Source organism: Capra hircus, unplaced genomic scaffold (genome assembly GCF_001704415.2).
Source record: "Capra hircus breed San Clemente unplaced genomic scaffold, ASM170441v1, whole genome shotgun sequence".
Classification (NCBI taxonomy): Eukaryota; Metazoa; Chordata; class Mammalia; order Artiodactyla; family Bovidae; genus Capra; species Capra hircus.
In genome coordinates, this window is record NW_017213734.1 from 3980 (window position 1) to 5614 (window position 1635).

The window sequence follows — 1635 nt, forward strand, 5'->3', positions numbered from 1 at the left end:
AGTACAGAGAGTATCATTGCTATTGTTAGCATAGTTGTATAGCTAGTAGTTTCTTAGCATAGATAGTATAGTTAGTGTTAGCACTGTTAGTATCCTTGTATACTTAGCGTAAGTTGGTATAGTTAAGAGTTTACTGGCATAGTTAGTGTTAGCACTGTTAGAATAGTTGTGAGCATTAGGATAGATTTTAGCACTGTTAGCATCCGCAGTCTTGAATAGAACAGTTCGCATTCTTAGTGAGGGCTTAGCGGTAGTGAGTATAGTTAGTGCTACAGTTAGTATAGTTAGGTAATTAGTATAGCTTAGTGGTAGTTAGTATAGTTAGGGATACAGGACCTCATGGCCATCTCCACTAACAAGATTGCTCGTCTAAAGCATTATGAGATCCTTGAAACAATTGGTGAAGGCCACTTCGCCAAAGTGAAGTTGGCCTGGCATGCTCTGACCAAGGGACTGGTAGCCATCAAGGTCATCCAAAAGACAAATCAGAGCCTCTCCAGTGTCAAGGAGCAGTTTCGAGAGGTTGACAGCCTGAGAACAGTAAACCACCCGAATATTGTTAAGCTACTGGAAGTGATCGACACTGAGGAGACTCTGTTTATCGTAATGGAGTACGTCAGCGGGGGAGACTTGAAAACCTACTTGGAGGCCAAAGGCCGCATGACGGAGGGGGAAGCCCGAGGCCTGTTCTGCCAGCTGGTCTCGGCTCTGCAGCACTGCCACCAGCGGGGCGTGGTGCACCGGGATTTGAAGCTGGGCAACCTCCTCCTTGACGCCAACAACAACATAAAAATCTCGGACTTCGGCCTTAGCAACCAGTGGCACCCAGGAAATGAGCTCGATACTTTCTGCGGCAGCCCCGCGTTCATGGCCCCAGAACTCTTCCTGGGGATGCCTTACACAGGCCCAGAGGTGGATGTGTGGAGCCTCGGCGTCGTCCTCTACACCATGGTAACTGGATCCCTCCCCTTCGGGGGACAAGACTTCTGGGAGCTGCGGCAGCGTGTGCTTAGCGGGCAGTACCATGTGCCCAAATATTTATCCACCAACATAACAGACTTACTAGAAAGAATGCTAACGCTCAAGCCTATCGACAGAGGCACTTTAGATGACGTTGGGCAGCACGCATGGGTGAACATGGGCCAGGAGGAGCCCCTCCCGCCAGCCTGTGGTGAGCACCCTGGGGTGACAGTGGAGATGATACTGGGCTGGTGCAGGGACCTAATCCAGGGCTTAGACAGAAGCAGCGTCAGTGACATGAACGAACCCAAGATGAGGGTCCGCACCATCAAGGTGAGGCCGGCCGTCTCCTCCGACCTCACCAGCCAAGAACATATGCCTCCCGCCAGCCCTGAGGAGTCCATCCTTATTCCCGCCTGGCTTTTGGGAGACCACTGAGCAGCAGGAGAACCAGGAGTCAAGAGAGAAGACCAGAGAGCCTGCACTCCCCCACCCTGCCCAGGGCCGAGGACCGTCAGCCCCAGCCCAGCCCCCTCCACCCGCAACACCCATGGTGAGAGCAGCGCCCGAGCCGCCGATCACGCAGGTGACCGCCACGCCACGTGCGGGACCAGGCTCCCCTGCCGCACCTGCGGCAGGCGTGACAGCAAGCCACACCTGTGACACCAGCCTCAC

General features: G+C 53.6%; 1 pseudogene; it reads left to right on the forward strand.

Annotated features, from left to right (window-relative positions):
• The first annotated feature begins 339 nt into the window (after positions 1–339).
• On the forward strand, positions 340–1398 carry LOC108635327 (annotated as a pseudogene).
• Positions 1399–1635: the final 237 nt, after the last annotated feature.